The sequence below is a fragment of the Hyperolius riggenbachi genome, chromosome 8, assembly GCF_040937935.1.
Source record: "Hyperolius riggenbachi isolate aHypRig1 chromosome 8, aHypRig1.pri, whole genome shotgun sequence".
Lineage (NCBI taxonomy): Eukaryota > Metazoa > Chordata > Amphibia > Anura > Hyperoliidae > Hyperolius > Hyperolius riggenbachi.
In genome coordinates, this window is record NC_090653.1 from 263,030,249 (window position 1) to 263,056,822 (window position 26,574).

Genomic DNA, 26,574 nt, shown 5'->3' on the forward strand with positions numbered 1-26,574 from the left:
AAAATATTATCATAAAAATGGGATGTTGCTTGTAAAGCTGCGGGGATCTCATAAACAGAAGTATTTCAAACAAACCTTGTGATGATATTCCAAGCGAATACTTTCCGAAGTGCTAAAGTCATTTCTACTTCATTTACCTTGCGCCAGACTGCAAAAATACTGACTCTTAAAGGGACTCCGAGCAGTGCAGAAACTATGGAAAGATGCACATCATTTTAAAGCTCTCTTTCTCCTCTTTCCAATGATATATAAACCACCGCCCTACGCCTTTTAGTTTTCGCTATTTTCGCAATTGAAATTGCCGCGGCCGCGATTTAGATCGCGAAAATAGAGAAAACTAAAAGGCGTAGGGCAACGATTTAGGTGTCGTCAGAAAGAGGAGAAAGAGAGCTTTAAAATGATATCCATCTTTCCATAGTTATATTGTATTACACAGGGCGACTTTTTGTCAAAGTCAGCAGCTGCATTCAGCAGAATGGAGCTGCTGACACTGGGGAAAGTGTCGTCCTGTGTAATACAATATAACTATGGCTTGATGGATATCATTTTAAAGCTCTCTTTCTCCTCTTTTTGACGACACCTAAATCGTTGCCCTACACCTTTTAGTTTTCTCTATTTTCGCGATCGAAATCGCGGCCGCGGCAATTTCAATCGCGAAAATACTGAAAACTAAAAGACGTAGGGTGGTGGTTTATATATCATTGGAAAGAGGAGAAAGAGAGCTTTAAAATGATATGCATCTTTCCATAGTTTCTGCACTGCTCGGAGTCCCTTTAAAGAGACACTGAAGCGTGAATAATTCTCGCTTCGGAGCTCATAGTTAGCAGGGGCACGTGTGCCCCTGCTAAAACGCCGCTATCCCACGGCTAAACGGGGGTCCCTTCACCCCCCCTGCAAAATCAACGACCAAATTTTGCTCTTCCTGGAGGCAGGGCTAACGGCTGCAGCCCTGCCTCACAGCGCATCTATCAGACGCGTACCTCCGCCTCTCCCCCGCCCCTCTCAGTGAAGGAAGACTGAGAGGGGCGTGGTAGTGGCGGAGGTATGCGTCTGATAGACGCGCGGGAGGCAGGGCTGCGGTGGTTAGCCCTGCCCCAATGCGGAAGAGATTCCGTGAGATTCCATACAGAGGGGATTTGGGGGTGAAGAGACCCCCGTTAAGCCGCGGGATAGCGGCGGTTTAGCAGGGGCACACATGCCCCTGCTAACTATGAGGTCTGAAGCGAGATTTATTCTCGCTTCAGACTCTCTTTAAGCCTCATCTACACGCGTAGATGAGGCTCCGATCCGGCGGCTCGATTAGCCGCCAGATCGCCTCTTCCGCGTCCCCACTGCGTCCCCGCCTGTGCGTGCGTTGGATTCGATTCCCCGCTCGTCCCCGCCAGCGCCGCTTATCTTCCGCTCGATTCCCTGCCATTGTCCCCTAGCGGGGAGCGAGCAGGGAATCGGCGGTGCAGAGATCCGTCCTGTCGGATCTTATCAATCGAGCCGCATCCGCGGCTCGATTGATAAGGAACATCAGAGCCTCGTCTACGCGTGTAGATGAGGCTTTAAAGAGAACCTGAAGTGAAAATAAACATATGAGGTAAGGAATTGTATGTGTACAGTACAGCTAAGAAATAGAACATTAGTAGCAAAGAAAGGAGTCTCATTGTTTCCAGTACAGGAAGAGGTCAATAACGTCAGTGGTTATCCATGCAAAAGAGATTCTCTGAGCTATTCAACCAACTGGGTTGAATACAGTCCTGTATTTTGAAGCACTTAAACAGCCAAGAAACAATGAGAGACAGCTTGAGATAAGGTTTTACTGCAGGGAAACAGTAAAACCTTATCAAAGGGTAAATATTTCTGCTTTCTTTGTCTTATAGCTTAAAAGACGGATGGCCATGTGCAATTCCCTTTATCTCCTGGGTTTTCTCCTAGGAGATCATTTTTCATCTTCTATTTAAAATAACTTTTCAGCAGTTTGCGATATTAAAAATACCAAAAAGTAGGTGGGAAAATGCTATCAAAACAATTGTAAGTATTATCTTGCTTGTTGGTAATTTAGAAACCATTTTATTAACAAGTTAAAGGAATATCACCTAGGAGAAAACTCAGGAGAGAAAGCTAATTGCATATGGGTCAGAGTGTGGTTTTAAAACTGCAACTGTTCTATTAACATGTATTGTAATGTAATATTGTTAAAGGGGAACTTCAACCTAAACAAACATACTGTCATCAAGTTACATTAGTTATGTTAATTGGAATAGATAGGTAATATCATCTCTTACTCACCCTGTTTTAAAAGAACAGGCAAATGTGTGTGATTCATGGGGTCTGCCATCTTTGTCATGAGGGCAGCCATCTTTTTGATTGAAAGGAGGTGACAAGGAGCAGGAGACACAGTTCCAACTGTCCTGTGTCCTTATTACCCCTCCCAGCTGCACACGCTAGGCTGCAAATGTCAAATTCAAAATGTAAAAAAATTAAAAAAAAAAATTGCACCAAAACAGCAGAACAAGAACAACAAAATCAGAAATCCCGTCAGGCTTTGCACAGCATGAGAGGAAAAAAGCCCGGGCAGTTTTCTTCTGTGCAGCTAAAAATGAGGCTTGTATAAGAGAAACAAAGTTCTGATGCTGTGAAACTGTTAAAGAAACACCCGGCCTTTTCAGTGCTGCTGAGTCGAGTTTTAGTCCGGAGGTTCACTTTAAGGTTCTGCTTTGTTTTTGCTATTTGCTATGTTCTATTTAATATCCGCACTACACATACAATTTATTATCATAAGTTTATATCATGTATATTATAATTAAATCATTATATCATAAAGGGGTGGGGTAGAGATATACACTATAATGTTTATATTTTAGGAGGGGGGGGGGGGGTAATACTACACTGTTGTAATAGAATTTAAACTTCAGGTTTTATATAAATATACAAATGAAGTACCATAGCCCTTGATCAATGATCAGTGGCTTGTTGGCTGAGCATAGATCAGGATAATAGGAAACCTGAGGTGAGAGAAATATGGTGGCTGACATATTTATTTCCTTTTATACTATGCAGATTGCCTGGCAGCCCTGCTGATCCTGTGTCTCTAACACTTGTAGCCATTGACCCTGAACAAGCATGCAGCAGATCAGGTGTCTCTGACTCAAGTCTGAGGGCTCGTTTCCACTGTTGCGGTGCGGAATCGCCTGGATTGTACCGCGGAAGAAATCGCATGCGGATGCGTTTCCGCATGCGGATTTCCTCGCGATTTCGCATGCGATTTCGCATGGCAAGGAGCCAGGCGAATTTAACCATGTCACTGCCTGTGTAAAGCTCCATAGCTTTACATGCGAAATCGCACGCGAAATCGCGGGGAAATCCGCATGACAAAGCCGCATGCAATTTCCTATTAAAAGCATTGCGGGCGATTCGCCCGCATTCCTGCCGCACGCGAAATCTGACGGCTCAAGTGGAAACAATCGCATCCACTTGTATTGACTATGCGGATCCACATGCGGTGCCTGCATGCGGATTCGCTATAGTGGAAACGAGCCCTGACCGGATTTGCCGCATGCTTGTTTCAGGTGTGTGATTCAGACACTTCTGACCAGAAAGATTAACAGGACTGCCAGGCAGCTGGCGTTGTTAAAAAGAAAATAAATATGGCAGCCTCCATATGTCTCACCTCGGGTTCCTTTAAAGTGGACCTGAACTCTTGCACAGGACAGAAGGAAACAGAGTGAAATGCACCCTGTATGTATTAACCTCCCTGGCGTTCAATTGTTGCGGGAGGGCTATTTTTTTTTTAAAAAACTTGTTTTAAATCATGTAGCTAGCACTAGGCTAGCTACATGTGTTCCCTGATTGCCCCGGTGCGGTGTCCCGCCCCCGATCGCCGCCGGCTATATTTACCGATCCGGGATCCCGCGAGAGCCCTAACTTCTTCATTCAGCTTCGGCCGTCGCTATGGCGATGATCGGACATGACGTCATCGACGTCATAACGTCATGCACAGTCCCGATCCCCGCCATAGCGACGCCTGGTGGTGATGGAAGAGTCTGCACCAGCGCAAGCTCGTCCATACCGCTCAGGAGGTTAAGAGAGTTTAGCCTAATTTCCCCCTCATCTGTCACTAAAAACAAGTTGTAATTTCATATCTTAGCTGTGTCATCTGACTGCCACAGCAGAGCAGCTAATTTGTAAACGCAGGATGTTAACCCTATGTCTGTTTCCACGAAAGCAGGAAGTAGACACACTGCAGATTTATTGTAGGATTTATATCAGCTGTAACATAGAAATGTTTCTCTTAAATGGTTATGATGATGTTGCGTATCTTTTCAAGCAGAGAGGAAGTTCTGAAATCAGGTCCACTTTAACACCTACGTCATAGCCATTGTTGCAACAGATCAACATGACTTTTTGCTGCCTGAGGCAAACTTTACTCTGCTTCATTTGATGTTCTCACATGACATGCTGCAGCTCAACACAATAGCACACTGGCTGGCTGTGAGTCTGTGACAGACAAACTGCTCACCCTCAGCCATCCTCCATTCCTACTCGGTCAGGACAGCAGTGCCACCTCCTCCCTACTTCTGTGCAAATCTAATGAAACACTTCTGCTCTCCTGCCTCCCATCTCCTCACTCACTGTCAGACTCCTCACACAGCACAACAAGCTGCTATTCCCCAATGATGACCTCTTCACCTCGCTCTCCTCTCGCTTAACCTCCTTCTCTGACTGCATACTGTTAGTGTAAACACACATTACAACCATGCCACCCCTGTAATCTCTGCGCCTGATGCAATGTTTCACCTTGCTTCATGAGAGAACCGGACCTTTGCATAGGTAACAGTTTGTTAATGATTACCACTATTTAAGGTATCTATGGAAGTGATTATTACCAGCACAGGACCAATAAATAGTACTGCCTTTGAGGGAGGGCCCTTTCAGGCCCCTCTAGCCCAAGGGCCCTGGTGCAATAGCAACCTCTGCATCCCCTATTGCTACATCACTGGCTTTACGCTACAACAAGCAGTACAAAGCTTGCGGCCCCAACTGGGAAAGCTATATCAGGTCTAACGCTAAGTACACACCATACAATTTTCTGGCAGATTTACCTGCCAGATAGATTTTTTCTAATATTTATGGAAATCGATCGGAAAATAGATCGAAATTCAGATCGGACATATTGGAAAAAATCGATCTGGCAGGTAAATCTGCCAGAAAATTGTATAGTGTGTACCTAGCATTAGGACTGATCTAATATCAATCGGAACAAGGCGATAAACAATCAGTATAAGGTAAATATCAATGATTTATCTCATCTATTATTGTACGCCCGCCTCTCTGCAATAAGCACAAATCAAAGTAATCAACTACTGGATTCTATCATCTAATTGTTAATCAGCACCAGATGTTACTCATAATGTTCTTTACTTAAAGGCATCATATTGCAGTTTAGAATTCTAAAATTAGGTTCCCTGTTCTCTGCCACCTAAATGAACGGTAAAAAAAATACATTTTTATACAAACCACATAATAAAAAGGATTCCGTCTTAGTATCAGCTGTACACATAGGCAGAGCCGGGACAAGGTCCTCCAGCACCCAAGGCTGAGACACCAAAGTGCGCCCCTCCAGCCCTCCCACCCCAGCCGTCACACACTAATTGCTATTAGACTAAGAGGCGCCCCAGGGCCACCAACGCCTTATGCTGGGAATACACGTTTCGTTTTTGCCTTCGTTTTAGCCTTCGATTCGTTCGGTAAACGAATCGAGTGTTGAAAACGTATGTGAAAATAGTCATAATCTCATTATAGTTTCGATTAATAGACCCCAAAAACGAACGACTAGTGATCGAACATGTTTGATATTATCTCTCTTTATCCATCTAATCGAGCCATTGGTAGGCTTGATGGCTGTTCAGATCGATTATATATTCGTTTATGCCGTCCGTCCCTGTACTACGTTTCGTTTCTTTGCAGCCTTCGATCATTGGAAAAACGAAACCATCAGAATCGAAAAAAAAAACGAAACCGTGGGTGGTGATATTAACCGTACGATCGATTATTTCGGGATCGAAAAGGACAAAAGGCACAATTGAAACGAAGGTTTAAACGAAGGCAAAAACGAAACGTGTATTCCCAGCATTAGTCTCTAGTTATCTGGCTTGCAGGCAGTCACTGCCATGTATCCCCTTTTCTTATTTCTCTCTGCTTCAAACACAATAGGGAAATGATAGCTGAGTGAGTTGTGCACCCTCTTCTACATTGCGCCCCGAGGCTGAAGCCTTTCTCGCCTTTGCCCCGGCTCAGCCCTGCACATAGGCTGGAAGGAGGAGAGCAGAGCCACACAGGATTCACATCGCTGTCATTTTGATAAAGTGAACCTGACTGCAGGAGGGGACAACAAAGTATAGCATTACACAGGGAAGTTTCTAGGCTAAATTGCACCCAGGGCAAGGCTGTAAAAATTGCGCCCCCTTCTCCCCCACCCCCGTGGACTCACCCCCTTACTCTATAAGGACAATCACACAGCCACAGGTCACAAGTAGATCTGCCTCCTTACTAGTGACCAGCCGCTCATCCAGGAGGTAGCAGGGACCAGGAAAACACACAGGTGAAGAGAGCCCGGAAAGCCGACTCCTCCATGGGCGCCGCACAATGACAGCCTGCAGTACCGCTACAGGACGTCAGGTGTCATCACGCAGTGGTGACGTGATGATGACTTGACGTCTGACGCAGGCAGCCCAGAGGGAGTCAAAGAAGGTGATCGTGCTGGTAATCTTCTTTCTTCTTCCATTTGGCTGCACCGCGCATCACCGGCTCCCTAGCGATTATGTCCATCTGCCTGCGCCGCCCTTCTTCTACTTGCTGATCTGCACCCAGGATGGTCACCCTGCCGGCACTGCCCAAGAAACGGCCCTGGCTGCCATTACACTACACACCAATTAGTCCACTAGCCTCAGGGATGTGTAGGAATACATTATGGGGAGCCCTAGTTGGCCAGAGGTCCATCATTCCTCCCGAATGCAGTCCAAGTCAACAATATGCCATACAGGACTCGACCCAAATAGAGGATATTTATCCAAAGACTTATTTTATTCCACGATGCGGAGGTACAACATACAAATAGCACAACATTTCGGGCAGAAGCCCTTTCTCAAGCGCTTGAGAAAGGGCTTCTGCCCGAAACGTTGTGCTAGTTGTACCTCCGCACCATGGAATAAAGTAAGTCTTTGGATAAATATCCTCTATTTGGGTCGAGTCCTGTGTGGCATATTGTTGGCTTGGACTGCCATTGCACTATCCAGCCATTATGCCTCCATATACAGGTATTAGGGAGTCCAATTCAATCACAATTGGACCCCTGAACCGGTAACAAACAGAAAAAAAATGAATGAAGCCCTAGATTACCTCTTAGTGTTTTGGCGCTGCTTATTGACCTTGGGATCCCCCACATTCTCTGTCCTCTTCATATTCCATGGGACCCTCCAGTCAAATACTAAAACCAGGAAACTCCCCCCCCCCCCCCCCCCCCCGCGGCGGTGCGTGACCCAGAACTGCGCAGGTGCAAGTTCCAAACCTGACAAGCACAGTTGAAAGAAATCTCTTGCTCACAAGGTGGGTCTTGAGCATATAACAGTAAGTGACGAGGGTCCTGAGCAACCACCTGCACAAAATGAGTAGGACGGAACTACATCCCTTGTGATTGGCAGTGAGTCTTCCGGATTGAGGAAGTGTGGATCTTGGAGCTCCAGTCTTCCAGGGACCCTCGTCACCTATGTTATCATTCATAAAAGGCTGAGCGTTAAAAAAAATCTGGTCGTGAAAATTCTGCATTCGGTATTTTAGACTGTTGTGTGGCAATTCATAAACATTTTCACAGCTGCGATAGAAGTGCGGTGTTTTACCGAAGCCCAACTGTCAGTAATGATAATGTTTGGTTACATTCCTGTTCTCTGAGCAGAGACAACATTACAATAAAAGAGGCATCCCCAACTTCCCTTTAGATGTGCTTGTTTTGTTATACTGTCTCTCCTTAACCTGAATCTGCTCTGAATCTGTCTATTAGTCTTTCTTAACAGTCTATTTAATTGCCACAGCTTAGAAGAACTTCAAGAAACTTTACACATGCAGGCTTTGTGATGTGACATACACATATTAAAAGCAGGAACCCAAGAGGTTAAACGCACAGCCTAAAGTATTTAGGGGAAGCCTTGCTTGTTCCTCTCTCGCTGCTGCTTCCTGGGGGAGATCTCTGCTTGTGAGTCTCCATTAACTTTGCTCTTATCGCTCTCTTATCACCTCTTCAAAGCAGGCGGAATATTCCGCCTGCTCTAATCTTTATGAACTGTCATTTACTGACATGTGTTGAGGTAATAACTGCACAAGTCAGTAATTTATCTCACTGTTCTGGAATTTCAGCTTTTCATGCGGTAACAGCTTTTATGAACTGACATTTTGCTAAGTGCTCGGTAAAGTCAGCTGTTTTCTGCATTATCGGATGCGGTAATGCTTTATGAATGATAGGCTTAATGTTATAGGCTTAAAGAGACTCCGTAACAAAAATTGCATCCTGTTTTTTATCATCCTACAAGTTCAAAAAGCTATTCTAATGTGTTCTGGCTTACTGCAGCACGTTCTACTATCACCATCTCTGTAATCAATCAACTTATCTCTCTCTTGTCAGCCTGTGTCTGGAAGGCTGCCAAGTTCTTCAATGTTGTGGTTCTGCTATGAACTCCCCCTTCTGGCCCCTCTCTGCACACTGCCTGTGTGTTATTTAGGATTAGAGCAGCTTCTCTCTTCTCTCTTATCTTTTACAAGCTGGATAAATCGTCCTCTGAGCTGGCTGGGCTTTCACATACTGAAGAATTACAGACAAAGGCAAAGCTGTTTGCTGGAAGAAAAGAGCAGCCTGAAACTTCAGTGCATGAGAACAGGGGGAAAGAAACACACAAATAATCTCTTGAGATTCAAAAGGAAGGCTGTATACAGCCTGCTTGTGTATGGATGTATTTTCTATGTGTGGACATACTGTACATCAACCTACTTCCTGTTTTGGTGGCCATTTTGTTTGTTTATAAACAAACTTTTTAAAACTGTTTTTAACCACTTTTAATGCGGCGAGGAACGGCGAAATTGTGTCAGAGGGTAATAGGAGATGCCCCCTAATGCACTGGTATGTTTACTTTTGTGCGATTTTAACAATACAGATTCTCTTTAAGACATATGGATCCTTATGAGTGCTATTTTCTTTTCATTTTGTATCTAAAAATGTTTTACACTATCAAAGCCATTTTAAGATTTAGTATGCAGAAGCTATAAGAAAAGTCATCTGAGAAACTGTTTTTTACCATCATCTCCCTTTGAATTCACATACAAAGACAGTCCACGCATACAGTGCCCAAACCTTGGTTGGTCTCATCTAATAACTTCGGGTAACGCTCAAAAAAAAAAAAATTAAGCTGGTACTCCACTGGCTTGCAATGTGCCTGTATTAAGAGAACAGAAAAACACTACGTGTTAAACCAAATGGTCCTTCTTCAGGTGTATACACATGAAGGACCATTGGGTCCGCAACATGTGTACACCTGATGAAGGATCATTGGGTCCACAACATGTATACACCTGATGAAGGACCATTGAGTCAGCAACATTTGTACACCTGACCTGGTGAAGGACCATTGGGTCCGCAACATGTATACACCTGATGAAGGACCATTAAGTCAGCAACATTTGTACACCTAGTGAAGGACCATTGGGTCCGCAACATGTATACACCTGATGAAGGACCATTAAGTCAGCAACATTTGTACACCTGGTGAAGGACCATTGGGTCTGCAACATGTATACACCTGATGAAGGACTATTAAGTCAGCAACATTTGTACACCTGGTGAAGGACCATTGGGTCCGCAACATGTATACACCTGATGAAGGACCATTAGGTCTGCAACATGTATACACCTTATGGAGGACCATTGGGTCTGCAACATATATACACCTGAAGAAGAACCATTGCGTCCGCAACATGTATACACCTGATGAAGGACCATTGGTCCGTAACATGTATTGTGACGCTGGGTGTTTGGTGTGCACACAGGATACAATAAATCGAAGTCAGGTTGAAGCTAGGCCATACACGGGGAGTCAGAATAGTGCGGTACAGAAGTACTAAACGGAGCTAGGTCAAATAAAGGGCAATATCGTACACAGGAAGTCAGATGGCTACAGTACAAAAGGGTCCAGACAAGTCCTAAGTCAAAATTCAGGCCGAGGTCATACACATAAGATCAGATGGCTGAGGCACAGAAGGAACGAGACAGAGACAAGGTCGTTAGGCTAGCCGAGGTCTATAACAGGTATCAGATGACTCAGGTACAAAGGGATGAGACTTTAATCAGAGTGGTGAACTTGCCGAATCATACACAGAAATACAATAATTACAATATATATATATGTTACACAGTTCTAACTAACTGGTGTACATATATATCAGGCTGATGCGCAATATATGAAATGTAGCTCCCAAAACTACTATCTCACTAGGATAAGGACCAAGAACAAGCGTACTGATTAGTATCAAGGCCGGTGAGCAAGTGAAAACTCCGGCCTTATATCCCCAAAGATAGGTCCTAAGCGCAGCCCCCATGAAAGATAGCACCTCCTGCAAAAAAGGTGTCAGCTGATGACATCACAGCTGACCAGGGGCGGACTGACAACTCATGGGGCCCCCGGGCAATAGGAGATTATGGGGCCCCCATACCAGTGTTTCCCACCTTTCACGTTATATTTTTACAGACTAAGATATAATCATTTATTGACAACAGTAAATATGTTATATTGAGATATCGTACACTGACAAAAATCCCTGCGCCGCGGCGCGCCAAAAAATGGGTGTGGTCACTCAACAGAATGTGGGCGTGGTCATGGGTGGGGCAAAATATACATGACCTTAGCAGTGGTGTAAAAGGTCTGCCGGGGAAGTTTGAACTCTGCCATAGTGTTTCCCCCCAAAATACATGTAATCTGACAGCATTTCTCCAAAAATCCATGCAATTTGGCAGAGGTTTCTCCAAAATACAGATAATATGGCAGTCGTTCCCCCAAAATAGACGTTATCTGGCAGCAGCGGTTCCCCCAAATATACATAATTTGGCAGCGGACACCAAAAATACATGTAGCAGCAGTGGTTCCCCCAAAATACACAGAATCTGGAAGCAGCAGTTCCCCCATTATACACAATCTGGCAGCGGTTCCCCAAAAATACACATAATCTGGCAGCTGTTTCTCAAAATACACTTAATCTGAGAGCAGCAGTTCCCCAAAAATAGTTAATCTGGCAGCAGTTCCGCCAAAATAGGTGCCCCCAGTATAGGTAACCAGGTCAAAGGGTATCCCCATTGGAAGTATCCAGGTCTATAGGTTTTCCCAGTGCAGGTATCCAGGTCTATAGGTGTCCCCAGTATAAGTAGCCTAATCTACAGGTGTCCCCAGAATAGATAACCAGGTCTATAGATGTCCCCATTTAAGATAGCCAGGTCTATAGGTGTCTCCTGTATAGATAGCCAGGTCTTTAGGTGTCCCCAGTATATGCAGCCAGGTGTATAGGTGTCCCCAGTATAGCCAGGTTTATAGGTGCCCCCAGTATATGTAGCTAGGTCTATAAGTGCCCCCAGTATATGTAGTCAGGTGTATAAGTGCCCTCAGTATATGCAGCCAGGTGTATAGGTCTCCCCAGTATATGCAGCCAGGTGTATAGGTCTCCCCAGTATAGCCAGGTCTGTAAGTGCCCCCAGTATATGCAGCCAGGTGTATAGGTCTCCCCAGTATATGCAGCCAGGTGTATAGGTCTCCCCAGTATAGCCAGGTCTGTAAGTGCCCCCAGTATATGTAGCCAGGTGTATAGGTCTCCCCAGTATATGCAGCCAGGTGTATAGGTGTCCCCAGTATAGCCAGGTTTATAGGTGCCCCCAGTATATGTAGCTAGGTCTATAAGTGCCCCCAGTATATGTAGTCAGGTGTATAAGTGCCCCCAGTATATGCAGCCAGGTGTATAGGTCTCCCCAGTATATGCAGCCAGGTGTATAGGTCTCCCCAGTATAGCCAGGTCTATAGGTGCCCTCAGTATATGTAGCTAGGTCTATAAGTGCCCCCAGTATAAGCAGCCAGGCTTGTAGGTGTCTCCAGGAGGGGAGACAGCCAGTGAAGGAGGGCGATGGGCATAGCAGCGGAGAAGGGGGTAAGTCCCCCCCCCCTTCTCTCACCTTGGGGCCCCCCTTCCTGGCTGTCCCCTCCGTAATCTGTAATGTGTCGGACAGCTGGAAGCGGCTGACAGCGGGCGGAGACTTACCGCTGTTCAGCCACAGGAGGCATCGCTGATCTGTGTGCAGCTAGTCTGGGCTTCTCAAGCCCACACTAGCTGCACACAGATCAGCGATCCCTCCGGTGGCTGAACAGCGTCTCCGCCCGCTGTCAGCCGCTTCCAGCTGTCCGACACATTACAGATTACGGAGGGGACAGCCAGGAAGGGGGGCCCTAAGGTGAGAGAAGGGGGGGGGGAACTTCCCCCCTTCTCCGCTGCTATGCCCATTGCCCTCCTTCACTGGCTATCTCCCCTCCTGGTCAGGCTTCTCTGGCGGGTGGCGGGCCCCCCCTGACCACGGGCCCTCGGTCCATGCCCGAGTGCCCTAATGGTCAGTCCGCCCCTGCAGCTGACACCAAAGGACACGCCTTAGCCTGTAAAGGCTGCTTTGTGCTGCGTGCGTCCGTCCATTCCTAGTGCACATGCGTGCACGCCGAACCTCCGCCGCAAGGACGCTGGGGATGCGAGAGGAGGATGTCAGAATGGAAGTCCCTGCACGCAAACGAGTCCCGCTGGAGACGCCGTGGGAGACATTGTGGGACCCGTCAATGACAGGTAAGATTGTTACATGTATACACCTGAAGAAGGACCATTGGATCCGCAACATGTATACACTAGAGATGTCGCGAACCTCCGATTTTCGGTTTGCGAACCCTGTTCGCCAGGGGCGTAACTAGAAATCACTGGGCCCCCCTGCGAATATTTGGATGGGGCCCCCCCCCATAGGTGCCAAATAATCGTAATGGGGCAGCGTTTTACTGTAAATTAATTGTAAAGTGGGCAGCATTTTACCAGACAATCGTAATGTGGGCCAGAAAATCGTAATGTGGGCCTTTAGAAAATCATAATGTGGGCAGAGTTCACCAGAAAATCGTAATGTGGGCAGAGTTCACCAGAAAATCGTAATGTGGGCACCAGTCACCAGAAAATCGTAACGTAAGCAGCAGTCACCAGAAAATTGTAACGTGGACAGCTTTCACCAGACAATCGTAATGTGGGCAGCGTTCACCAGAATATCGTAATGTGGGACAGAAAATCGTAACGTGGGCAGAGTTCACCTGAAAATCGTAATGTGGGCAGCAGACACCTGAAAATCGCAATGTGGGCAGCAGACACCTGAAAATCGCAATGTGGGCAGCAGTGACCAGAAAATCGCAATGTGGGCAGCAGTGACCAGAAAATCGTAATGTGGGCTGCAGACACCTGAAAATCGCAATGTGGGCAGCAGACACCAGAAAATCGTAATGTGGGCAGCAGACACCAGAAAATCGCAATATGGGCAGCAGACACCAGAAAATCTTAATGTGGGCAGCAGACACCAGAAAATCATAATGTGGGCAGCAGACACCTGAAAATCGTAATGTGGGCAGCAGGCACCTGAAAATCGTAATGTGGGCAGCAGACACCTGAAAATCGTAATGTGGGCAGCAGACACCTGAAAATCGCAATGTGGGCAGCAGACACCTGAAAATCGTAATGTTGGCAGCAGACACCTGAAAATCGTAATGTGGGCAGCAGACACCTGAAAATCGTAATGTGGGCAGCAGACACCTGAAAATCGCAATGTGGGCAGCAGTGACCAGAAAATCGCAATGTGGGCAGCAGTGACCAGAAAATCGTAATGTGGGCAGCAGACACCTGAAAATCGCAATGTGGGCAGCAGACACCAGAAAATCGTAATGTGGGCAGCAGACACCAGAAAATCGCAATGTGGGCAGCAGACACCAGAAAATCGCAATGTGGGCAGCAGACACCAGAAAATCATAATGTGGGCAGCAGACACCTGAAAATCGTAATGTGGGCAGCAGGCACCTGAAAATCGTAATGTGGGTAGCAGACACCAGAAAATCATAATATGGGCAGCAGACACCTGAAAATCGTAATGTGGGCAGCAGACACCTGAAAATCGTAATGTGGGCAGCAGATACCAGAAAATCGCAATGTGGGCAGCAGACACCAGAAAATCACAATGTGGGCAGCAGACACCAGAAAATCGCAATGTGGGCAGCAGTGATCAGAAAATCGCAATGTGGGCAGCAGTGACCAGAAAATCGTAATGTGGGCAGCAGACACCAGAAAATCGCAATGTGGGCAGCAGTGATCAGAAAATCGCAATGTGGGCAGCAGACACCAGAAAATCGTAATGTGGGCAGCAGGCACCAGAAAATCGCAATGTGGGCAGCAGACACCAGAAAATCGTAATGTGGGCAGCAGACACCAGAAAATCGTAATGTGGGCAGCAGACACCAGAAAATCGCAATGTGGGCAGCAGACACCAGAAAATCATAATGTGGGCAGCAGACACCTGAAAATCGTAATGTGGGCAGCAGACACCAGAAAATGTAGGCAGCAGACACTAGAAAAAAAAATGCACCTGTGAAAAAAAACCAATTCACTTACCTGACAGAAGTCTTCTCCTCTCCTGGCATCAGGCGAGCAGCTCCCCGAGTCCTCCACAGGCAGAGTGCAGGGCTACGGCAAGATGGCTGCCGAAGCCCTGTACTAGAGACACAAAGTCTCCAGTGTAGGGCTTCTTCGGCGGCCATCTTGCCGTAGCCCTGCTCTGCCTGCTGGAGACTATGCAGGTTGCCGGAGCGGGGCTGCGGGGAATGAACTGGCGGCTGCGTTGAGCACCTTGCTGGGGGGTCCAGAGCAGCGTTCCCCCCACGCACAGTGAGCGGGCCCCAGAGCAGCCCCGGGCCCCCCTGCGGCTGAGGGGGTCGCATCCCCGGTAGGTACGCCGGTGCTGTTCGCGAACCTCCGCGAAACTTCAATGGGGAGGCGAACTTTGTAAAAAAGAAAAAATTCTGACACCTAGAAAAATGATGGAAAACATGTTTCAAAGGCTCTAATACCTGGAGGCAGCCATGATTGAGTGAAATACACATTACTGCTGGAGGATCCTCCCTCCTCCAAGCTAGGTCCTTATGCCTACACTAATTAGTTATGGGACAGCTGCTACACACTCTGCTAGGGAGATTTTAATTAGCCTCTTGTGGGCTCCCTCCTCCCCTTCTACCCTTCTGCCCTTATACCTATTCCCTCCTCTCATCTGCCAGGGAATTCCAGTATTTCAAAAACCAGCTTATATACCATGATAGGGATTTGAACCCAGGCCTCAGTGTATGGTAGGCAACTAACATATCCATTGTACCACCAACACTAGTAGCTGAAAGTAGCTGAAAGTAGCTGAAAGTAGCCTAGCATGTACCATTTATGATTAATGCAAGAGAAAAATTAGACAAGACAAATAACATTTATATCACACTTTTCTCCTGGCAGACTCAAAGCACCAGAGCTGCAGCCACTAGGTCACACTCTATAGGCAGTAGCACAGATCTGTAGCCAGGCATGGCCATGTATTTTGTGTTCAACAGTTGTCAAGAGAAAAATTAGACAAGATAGCAGTGTTAGGAAGACTTGCCTAAGGTCTCCTACTGAATAGGTGCTGGCTTACTGAACAGACAGAGACAAGATTCAAACTCTGGTCTCCTGTGTCAGAGGCAGAGCCATTCACCATTACACCATGCAGCCACTGCTTACAGACATGTAGCCAGACATGGCCTTGTATTTTGTGTTCAACAGTTGTCAAGAGAAAAATTAGACAAGATAGCAGTGTTAGAAAGACTTGCTAAAGGTCTCCTACTGAATAGGTGCTGGCTTACTGAACAGACAGAGACGAGATTCAAACTCTGGTCTCCTGTGTCAGAGGCAGAGCCCTTCACCATTACACCATGCATCCACTGCTTACAGATCTGTAGCCAGACATGGCCTTGTATTTTGTGTTCAACAGTTGTCCAAAGAGAACCTCAGATAGCCAGGTAGATTCATCTCTCTCTCTCTCTCTCTCTCTCTCTCTCTCTCTCTCGTAGGGATGGTCACCGCTTTCCGCGGAATTGTATTTTGAGCATAAATGGATTAAGCATAAATGGTACATGCTAGGCTGGCTTCAGCATGTAGTGTTGGTGAGAGAGAGAGAGAGAGAGATGAATCTACCTGGCTATCTGGGGTTCTCTTTGGACAACTGTTGAACACAAAATACAAGGCCATGTCTGGCTACTTGTCTGTAAGCAGTGGCTGCATGGTGTAATGGTGAAGGGATGTGCCTCTGACACAGGAGACCAGAGTTCGAATCTCGTCTCTGCCAGTTCAGTAAGCCAGCACCTATTCAGTCGGAGACCTTAGGCAAGTCTTCCTAAGGCCTCTTGCACACTGCAAGCAATTCAGATTCCGCTTTTTAATCTGTTTTTACTTCCGATTCAGATTCAGATTTGCAGTTTACTCCTTGCACACTGCAAATCTGAATCTGAATCGGAGGTAAAAACTGATTAAAAAGCGGAATCTGAATCTGAATTGCTTGCAGTGTACAAGAGGCCTAACACTGCTATCTTGTCTAATTTTTCTCTTGACAACTGTTGAACACAAAATACAAGGCCATGTCTGGCTACATGTCTGTAAGCAGTGGCTGCATGGTGTAATGGTGAATGCAGGGCCGGCCCTAGACTATTTGCCGCTTGAGGCAAAAAAAAAATTTCCCAATACCCCCGTCCTGCCAGCTACCCCTCCAGCTCGGCGGCCGGCTCCCCGCACCCACGGACGGGCGGGTGCCGCCCCTGGAATTTTGCCGCCTGAGGCAAAAGTTTCACCCCGCCTCATGAGCGGGCCGGCCCTGGGTGAATGGCTCTGACACAGGAGACCGGAGTTCGAATCTTGTCTCTGTCTGTTCAGTAGAGTTGGGCCGAACCTCCGATTTTAGGTTCGCGAACTGGGTTCGCGAACTTTCGCGGAACGTTCGGTTCGCGTTAAAGTTCGCGAACCGCAATAGACTTCAATGGGGATGCGAACTTTGAAAAAAAATAATAATTATGCTGGCCACAAAAGTGATGGAAAAGATGTTTCAAGGGGTCTAACACCTGGAGGGGGGCATGGCGGAGTGGGATACACGCCAAAAGTCCCCGGGAAAAATCTGGATTTGACGCAAAGCAGCGTTTTAAGGGCAGAAATCACATTGAATGCTAAATGACAGGCCTAAAGTGCTTTAAAACATCTTGCATGTGTATACATCAATCAGGTAGTGTAATTAAGGTACTGCTTCACACTGACACACCAAACTCACCGTGTAACGCACCGCAAACAGCTGTTTGTACTAGTGACGGCCGTGCTGGACTGGTGCGCACCATGGCGAGAGTGCAGGTTTTGGTGGCTTTACAGCCCATATGGTCGGCCTGGCTGATGTAGCTGAATGACAGAACAGTGACTGTCCAGCTGATCAAATTTGGTCTGACCACAATGAAGCAACGACCTTATTATCTTTTGTGTGCCCCCCGAGACACTCATCTAGGCGCCGGTCATTGCTTCATTGTGATACGCAAGCCCCTTCACCACGGCAAGGTAATGATCACGAAGGGGAATGGGCGCATGTACATGCCTTTTCTTTTGTTGTTGCAGCTGCCCTCAGTGCAGCCAGAAAAATTAGGCAGTCATGTACACGCACCATAAAAATTATTACAGCGGCCGCTGCTAGCAGCGGCCTAAAAAATTCAGCAATCCGCCTGGAGTCCCGGACCCTGTTGGTGGTGGCGGAGAAGGTAGTGAAGCGGCCTGCAGGCAGACATGCTGTGTGGAGGGACTGGGAGCGACTTAGTCTTTTTGGGGCAGGCCAGGCAGCCAGTCACACGGCGTGCAGGCAGAGATGCTGTGTGTGCGGGGACTGACTTAGTCTTGGGGCGGGCAGCAGCCCTCCGGGATCCATGCCTCATTCATTTTGATAAAGGTGAGGTACTTAACACTTTTGTGACTTAGGCGACTTCTCTTCTCTGTGACAATGCCTCCAGCTGCGCTGAAGGTCCTTTCTGAGAGGACGCTTGCGGCAGGGCAGGAGAGAAGTTGGATGGCAAATTGGGACAGCTCTGGCCACAGGTCAAGCCTGCGCACCCAGTAGTTCAAGGGTTCCTCATCGCTGTTCACAGCAGTGTCTACATCCACACTTAAGGCCAGGTAGTCGGCTACCTGCCGGTCGAGGCGTTGGTGGAGGGTGGATCCGGAAGGGCTACGGCGAGGCGTTGGACTAAAGAACGTCCGCATGTCCGACATCACCATGAGATCGCTGGAGCGTCCTGTCTTTGACTGCGTGGACACGGGAGGAGGATTAGTGGCAGTGGTACCTTGCTGGCGTTGTGCTGTCACATCACCCTTAAAGGCATTGTAAAGCATAGTTGACAGCTGGTTCTGCATGTGCTGCATCCTTTCCACCTTCCGGTGAGTTGGTAACAGGTCCGCCACTTTGTGCCTGTACCGAGGGTCTAGTAGTGTGGCCACCCAGTACAGCTCATTCCCCTTGAGGTTTTTTATACGGGGGTCCCTCAACAGGCAGGACAGCATAAAAGACGACATCTGCACAAAGTCGGATCCAGTACCCTCCATCTCCTCTTGCTCTTCCTCAGTGACGTCAGGTAAGTCAACCTCCTCCCCCCAGCCGCGAACAATACCACGGGAAGGTTGAGCAGCACAAGCCCCCTGCGACGCCTGCTGCGGTTGTTCTCCTGCCGCTGTCCCCTCCTCCTCCTTCTCCCCCAAAGAAACACCTTGCTCATCATCCTCTGAGTCTGACTCGTTTTCTGCACACGACCTCTCTTCTTCCTCCTCCTCCCCCCTCTGTGCTGCCGCAGGTGTTGAGGAAACAGCTGGGTCTGATGAAAATTGGTCCCATGCCTGTTCCTGCCGTAACGGTTCCTGGTCACGCTCATTCGCAGCTTCATCCGCCACTCTACGCACAGCACGCTCCAAGAAGTATGCGTAGGGAATTAAGTCGCTGATGGTGCCCTCACTGCGGCTCACCAGGTTGGTCACCTCCTCAAACGGCCGCATGAGCCTGCATGCATTTTTCATCAGTGTCCAGTTATCGGGCCAGAACATCCCCATCTTCCCAGACTGTTTCGTTCTACTCCAGTTGTAGAGGTACTGGGTGACGGCTTTCTTCTGTTCTAGCAGGCGGGAGAACATGAGCAGGGTCGAGTTCCAGCGAGTGGGGCTATCGCAAATGAGGCGTCTCACCGGCATGTTGTTTTTACGCTGAATTTCTGCAAATCGTGCCATGGCTGTGTAAGACCGCCTCAAATGCCCACAGAACTTCCTGGCCTGCTTCAGGACATCCGCTAAGCCAGGGTACTTTGCCACAAATCTTTGAACCACTAGATTCATGACATGTGCCATGCAGGGTATGTGTGTCAGCTTCCCCATATGCAAAGCGGCAAGCAGATTGCTGCCGTTGTCGCACACCACGTTGCCTATCTCCAGGTGGTGCGGGGTCAGCCACTCATCCACCTGTTTCTTAAGAGCAGCCAGGAGAGCTGCTCCAGTGTGACTCTCCGCTTTGAGACAAGCCATGTCTAAGATGGCGTGACACCGTCGTACCTGGCATGCAGCATAGGCCCTGCGGAGCTGGGGCTGTGTAGCTGGAGAGGAGAACTGCCACTCAGCCAAGGAGGAGGAGGAGGACAGCGAAGAGCATGTAGCAGGAGGAGAGGAGGTGGCAGGAGGCCTGCCTGCAAGCCGTGGAGGTGTCACAATTTGGTCCGCCGCTTTCTGCTTGCCATCGTTCACCACCAGGTTCACCCAATGGGCTGTGTAGGTAATGTAGCGGCCCTGCCCGTGCTTGGCAGACCAGCCATCCGTGGTCAGGTGTACCCTTGACCCAACGCTCTTCGCAAGAGATGACACCACTTGCCTCTCAACTTCACGGTGCAGTTGGGGTATGGCCTTTCTCGAAAAATAAGTGCGGCCTGGCATCTTCCACTGCGGTGTTCCGATGGCCACAAATTTACGGAAGGCCTCAGAGTCCACCAGCCGGTATGGTAACAGCTGGCGAGCTAACAGTTCCGCCACGCCAGCTGTCAGACGCCGGGCAAGGGGGTGACTGGCCAAAAGTGGCTTCTTCCGCTCAAACATTTCCTTCACGGACACCTGACTGCTGCTGTGGGCAGAGGAGCAGGAACCGCTCAAGGGCAGAGGCGGAGTGGAGGAGAGTGCCTGTGAAGGTGCAAGGGAGAAAGCGGCAGAAGCAGATGATGCACCTGAAGGAGGAAGAGGAGAAGGAGGGTGACTTTTCTTTTGTGTGCTGCTGCTGCTTTTGCTCAGGTGGCAATCCCATTGCTGTTTGTGCCTTTTCTCCAGGTGCCTTCGTAAGGCACTTGTCCCTACGTGAGTGTTGGCCTTTCCTCGGCTCAATTTTTGTTGGCAGAGCGAACAGATGGCTTTGGTCCGATCTGAGGCACACACATTAAAAAATTTCCACACCGCTGAGCCACCCTGGGATGTGGGCACTATGGGGACCTCAGCAGCTGATGCTGAAGGGCAAGTTGGCTGGCTGTACATAGGTGGCGATACATGGTGCCGGACTCTGCCACCAGCTGTTTCTGACGAAGAGCTGCCCCAGCTTCTTTCAGCAACTTCTCTCCTCCTACTACTCTCTGACTCCCCCTCTGAACTGTCCCCCTCTTCATCTCCTCTATTGGGAACATACAGAGGATCCCTATTACCGTCATCATCGTAGTCATCCTGCCCAGCTTCGCTTGCCTCAGACAAATCCAAACTTGCACCATCAGTAGGTCCTTCATCCTCCTGACACGTTACATCCATAGTGTTGCCGCGTAACTCAGACATATTAGCTGGTGAAAATTCATCTGGCTGTAACAACAATGGCTGTGCATCAGTGATTTCAACACTAAATAATTCTTGCGAAGTGTCAAATGCAGCGGAAGTGGTGCTAGTAGTAGCGCTGGTGGCTGAGCAAGATGAGGTGTTCTGTGTCGCTAAATACTCAACCACGTCCTGACAATCTTGGGAGGTGATGGGACGTGCCTTCTTCCGAGCACTGTACTGTGGGCCAGGTCCACACGAAATTACATTTACACGACCTCGCGCAGACCTGCCGGGTGGCCTTCCTCTGCCTCTGCCATTACCTCTTCCTCTTCCTCTACCTGTTTTGTCCATATTGGGTATGCACGGAGTGGTATATCACACTGCGTGCACTCACGTAGGTAGGTGGGTTCACTTAACTGCACAGGTATGCGCACTGATGCGGTGGGTTCACTGAACAGAACAGGTATACAGTGGCGGGTTCACAGAACAGGTATGCAGTGGCAGGATCACTGAACACAATAGGTATGCAGTGGCGTGTTCACTAAACAGGTATACAGTGGCGGGTCCACTGAACAGAACAGGTATACAGTGGCGGGTTCACAGAACAGGTATACAGTGGCGGGTCCACTGAACAGAACAGGTATACAGTGGCGGGTCCACTGAACAGAACAGGTATACAGTGGCGGGTCCACTGAACAGAACAGGTATACAGTGGCGGGTCCACTGAACAGAACAGGTATACAGTGGCGGGTTCACAGAACAGGTATACAGTGGCGGGTCCACTGAACAGAACAGGTATACAGTGGCGGGTTCACAGAACAGGTATGCAGTGGCAGGATCACTGAACACAATAGGTATGCAGTGGCGTGTTCACTAAACAGGTATACAGTGGCGGGTCCACTGAACAGAACAGGTATACAGTGGCGGGTTCACTGAACAGGTATACAGTGGCGGGTCCACTGAACAGAACAGGTATACAGTGGCGGGTTCACAGAACAGGTATGCAGTGGCAGGATCACTGAACACAATAGGTATGCAGTGGCGTGTTCACTAAACAGGTATACAGTGGCGGGTCCACTGAACAGAACAGGTATACAGTGGCGGGTCCACTGAACAGAACAGGTATACAGTGGCGGGTCCACTGAACAGAACAGGTATACAGTGGCGGGTTCACAGAACAGGTATACAGTGGCGGGTCCACTGAACAGAACAGGTATACAGTGGCGGGTTCACAGAACAGGTATGCAGTGGCAGGATCACTGAACAGGTATGCAGTGGCAGGATCACTGAACAGGTATGGAGTGGCAGGATCACAGTACAGGTATGCAGTGGGCTGAGGGCTCACTGAACAGAACAGGTATGCAGTGGCAGGATCACTGAACAGGTATGGAGTGGCAGGATCACAGTACAGGTATGCAGTGGGCTGAGGGCTCACTGAACAGAACAGGTATGCAGTGGCAGGATCACTGAACAGGTATGCAGTGGCAGGATCACTGAACAGGTATGCAGTGGCAGGATCACAGTACAGGTATGCAGTGGGCTGAGGGCTCACTGAACAGAACAGGTATGCAGTGGCAGGATCACTGAACAGGTATGGAGTGGCAGGATCACAGTACAGGTATGCAGTGGGCTGAGGGCTCACTGAACAGAACAGGTATGCAGTGGCAGGATCACTGAACAGGTATGCAGTGGCAGGATCATTGAACAGGTATGCAGTGGCAGGATCACAGTACAGGTATGCAGTGGGCTGAGGGCTCACTGAACAGAACAGGTATGCAGCCAGGAAGAAGTTAAGCCTAACTAATCTTTCCCTATATGAGAGACTGCAGCAGCTCGCCCTACTCTCACTAATGCAGACACACGAGTGGCCGTAATGGCCGCCGCTGCCTGCCTTATATAAGGGGGGGTGGGGCTCCAGGGGCTAGTGTAGCCTAATTGGCTACACTGGGCCTGCTGACTGTGATGTAGAGGGTCAAAGTTGACCCTCAGTGCATTATGGGGCGAACCGAACTTCTTTCGCAAAAGGTTCGCGTGCGGTACCCGCACGCGAACCACCTACGTTCGCGCGAACCACGTTCGCCGGCGAACCGTTCGGCCCAACTCTACTGTTCAGTAACCCAGCACCTATTTAGTAGGAGACCTTAGGCAAGTCTTCCTAACACTGCTATCTTGTCTAATTATTCTCTTGACAACTGTTGAACACAAAATACAAGGCCATGTCTGGCTACATATCTGTGCTACTGCCTATATAGAGTGTGCCCCAGTGGCTGCAGCTCTGGTGCTTTGAGTCTGCCAGGAGAAAATGTGATATAAATGTTATTTGTCTTGTCTAATTTTTCTCTTGCATTAAGCATAAATGGTACATGCTAGGCTAGTTTCAGCCACTTTCAGCTACTTTCAGCTACTTTCAGCTACTTTCAGCTACTTTCAGCTACTTTCAGCTACTTTCAGCTACTTTCAGCTACTTTCAGCTAGTAGTGTTGGTGGCACAATGGATATGTTAGTTGCCTACCATACACTGAGGCTTGGGTTCAAATCCCTATCATGGTATATAAGCTGGTTTTTGAAATACTGGAATTCCCTGGCAGATGAGACCCTCCTGTGGGAGGAGGGAGGTCGCAAACAGGCTAATTAAAATCTCCCTAGCAGAGTGTGTAGCAGCTGTCACTTAACTAATTAGTGTAGGCAGTATAAGGACCTTACTTGGAGGAGGGAGGGGGCCTCCAGCATTGAGAGCAGTGTGTATGGCAATAATGTGTCTGCTGGCTGTAATATAAAGAGTCAAAGTTTTGCTCAATAGAACTTTATGGGGCGAATCGAACTTCCGGGAAAGTTCGCGTTTGGTAGGCGAACGCGAACCCCCAAAGTTCGCCTGGAACCGTTTGCCGGCGAACAGTTCGCGACATCTCTAGTATACACCTGATGTAGGACCATTGGATCCGCAACATGTATGCACCTGAAGAAGGACCATTGGATCTGCGACATGTATACACCTGAAGAAGGATCATCGAGTCCACAACATGTGTTTCTCTGTTCTCTTAATACAAGCACGTTTGCAAGCCGGTGGAGTCTCGCCTCTTTTGATGCTAAACCATCTCCATCAAGGTTTGGACAATTAGATCCTCCATTGCGCCTGTCATGTCAGCCACTTTTGAATGCACTGCAGTCTGCATTATTGCAGATACTGTATCTCTAACAACCAGTTCCACAGCATTTGGCTGCCATCCATGACTCCAGAGACAGTTATTATGGATACTGGCAGGTGCTCATAATAATGTGACTATGTAGATACTGGTCTACATTGTAGCTGTTTACCATCCAAGAAGTAGATGAGACTATGAAAAAAAGAGGCTGACCAAGACTGAAATGTAGAGGTCACATGATTTAATTTGAACACACATTCCACTTTTGTAATCCGAAATTACGTAATACAGCAGACACTGTTTGTTCTGAACATAAAACCCCTTTTGAGGTCTGCTGTACCACTAATTGAACTTTGCTTACCGACTCTTTTGAAGTTTTGTCCTTGTTTGACTTCTGTAATCATGCTCCCCGGTTGGTCGAGATGTTCAATCTTTGATGTCCATGACTCTGTTGTTGACCTTCACATCCTCACGCTTGACCTTGAAATGAATGCGGTCTATTATCGCTGCATAAGACTTAATGAAGCCTGTATTGGTGTTATATTTGTTCCCAAGCACTGTCCAGCCCAATTATAGCCTCCTGCTAACAAGACAACTTGGGAAGTTTTCGCAGTCAGAGAATCCGGCCTTTGTACGGCGAGAGGATCATTAAAGTTCTAGCAGAGCGTTACGGTTTCGCTGTTCCAAGAAGAGAGGGCTTGTTAATCAGGAACGGAGTTGCAAGCCTGGGTCATCTCTGCTGGGAAAGCTCTCGTTCATTCTAACAGACACAAGCAATTAAAATGCTTACTGGACTCCGAGGAGGGCAGAAATAATTCTCACTTTTGTGTTTTTTTTTGGCCCTCTCGATGGACTGAGGCAAATTGGCATGGTGCTTTCCAAGGAACAATACAGCATTGTGTTCCCGGACAGACGGAGAATCTGCACTAACCAAATTAACCCAACATCAGTCAAAATTTCCAGACTGGTTGGAAATAGATTTCTCATTTCAGTAAGTGCGAAGAAGCTTCAGATTCTCTGTCAAGCTTTGATTGTTGTCTGTGTCCACTTCCGAAATCAGGAAAAGAACAGGGGATTCCCCCAGGGGGAGAGAAAATCCCACCTTTTTGATGGGTGTCACCCAAACAGGTGTATCGTTGGAAGATTTGTCACCATTGTGAACATGAATTTGGTGTGAGGGACTGGTCGCAGCACAGGATTTCAGCTAAGTGGCTCTTTAGTGTTCTGAAACTTGGACACATTACACCATAGGTGTTAAACTCAAGTCCTGTGGGCTGAATGTGGCCCTCTGTGCCATTCTATATGGCCCTCAAGAGCTTCCAATGTCCAGTATTGTTAGCAGCAAAAGAAAGACAGCGCGCTGCCTTCCCACTCAGAGGAGCACACCGATCAGTGGCGTGGCTAGCATATTTGGCACACAGTGCTGATTATTTACAGACACCCCCCCACACACACACAAAGTGACGGGCGACGCGCAAAGCATACCACCGCTTTGTGGCCATGATGTGGGAAAAGCTAACTGTAATGTAACGGTGTAACTCCAAGGCAGTTCCCTGAGTTTCCACCCAAAACACAGTTAGATAAAGTAAAGGTAGTGGGACAATGTTCCCGCAAACACCTAAGAAAGCGATGTTTCCTCCATGATGTGGTGAAACCGGAGATTTTCATCATGGATGTGCAGACAATAAATCTGCGGAAACTACGTGATGCTATTATGTCAATGTGGACCAAAATCCCCGAGGAATGCCATGATGAATAAGGCAGTTTGATTGGCAAAAGGGGTCAAACTCAGTACTAGCAAGATGTAAGTGGCCGAAATATGTAATTTTTCCTGTCATTGTATTTCTTTTGGTTCATTTATTAGCATCACATTCAGTAATCCTGAGCTCCCAAAATGCCAAATGCTGCAACAATAACCCCAAAGTAAAAAATGCAGTCACTATGACCATTAAATAATAAATGCAGCCCCCAAAATGCCAAATGCTGCAACCATAACCCCAAAGTAAAAAATGCAGTCACTATGACCATCAAATAATAAATGCAGCAAACGTTACCTCCAACACATGCAACAAGGCAAACGTTACCGCCGACACATGAAATACAGCAAACTTTACCTCCCAATCATGCAATAAGGCAAACAAATTAATGGGTCTGCTGTGCATCCATTTTCACTGATTTGATCTGAAGATGCAGGGAGGGGGCTAGCATCATCCCTCCCTTCCTCACCATGGGCCCCCCTCCTGTGTCCCCATGCAGAGTATTGGCACAGTGGTGCATTTTTCTCTCACCTTCTCCATGCGTCCCGGCAGCCGACTCCTCTCTACTTTCTGTCACATGACATGCATTAAGAGCTAAGACTGTATAACCCAAGTTATGAAAAGAGAAGGGTGAAAAGCATGCACTGAAATGCTGATAGGCTTGAAGGAGTGTTTATTTATCTTTCTATGTGTCA

At 47.8% G+C, this 26,574-nt stretch overlaps 1 protein-coding gene across 1 annotated transcript in view; it reads right to left on the minus strand.

The window, feature by feature from the left end:
- LOC137527820 (degenerin unc-8-like) overlaps nt 1-24,597 on the minus strand; it is a 175,890-nt gene extending 151,293 nt beyond the window's left edge. The window contains exon 1 of the mRNA XM_068248764.1: nt 24,484-24,597. The gene's annotated coding sequence lies outside the window, so the exon portion shown is untranslated. The remainder of the gene's footprint in view (nt 1-24,483) is intronic.
- Between the last annotated feature and the right edge of the window lie 1,977 nt (nt 24,598-26,574).